Raw genomic sequence first — 714 nt, 5'->3', positions numbered from 1 at the left:
TTTTTAAAAAAAAAAAAAAAAAAAAAAAAAAAGAAAGAAGGTGTAGTCCCATCTGTATTAGAGGACAATGCACAAAACGAGTTACTTATTTAAATGTGAAATTTGCAAACAATGTTGTTGCTGATACATTCATTTGTTAGGAGTGAACTTTACCACCGGCCAGCGTTTCATATAGAGAAATCTTTGGTAAATTAAAAGAATGTATTTGTTTAAAAACCAGTCACAACGTATATGTGGCTGAGTGGCTCTATTAATCAAGATTTGGTACATGCAGCTGGGTATATGTATTCAAAGTTTTTTTTTTAAAAGGTGACTAACCAAGACAAAAACCACTTGTGGGCAGATTCACTAACCAAACTCAAAAATCTTTAGAAAATATATGACCTTAAAAGGAAATATACGGCTGTGGCTCCAAAGTCGACATGCATTATACATTTATAGGATATTATGTATTGAAAGTGAAGAAACGGGCAGATAGTTTTATTTACTGATTAGATTATGTTGGTATGGACGTTGAGTTATTTATTAAAGATGTATATGATAATGTGAACGTTAGCCAAGTCGTGTTAGATTATGTTTCCTTGCGTTGAACAGATCGAAGAAGGGATCGGAGCATTAAAGCATGTGAGGGTGGGGCAGGTAAGTGTCCTTTAAACAATAAGAAGTGGGTCTTTGCATTAGGTTTCTGACAACTTACCCATACTTACACCCATT

This window comes from Camelina sativa, chromosome 3, assembly GCF_000633955.1.
Source record: "Camelina sativa cultivar DH55 chromosome 3, Cs, whole genome shotgun sequence".
Taxonomy (NCBI): Eukaryota; Viridiplantae; Streptophyta; class Magnoliopsida; order Brassicales; family Brassicaceae; genus Camelina; species Camelina sativa.
This window is presented reverse-complemented; position numbering follows the sequence as displayed.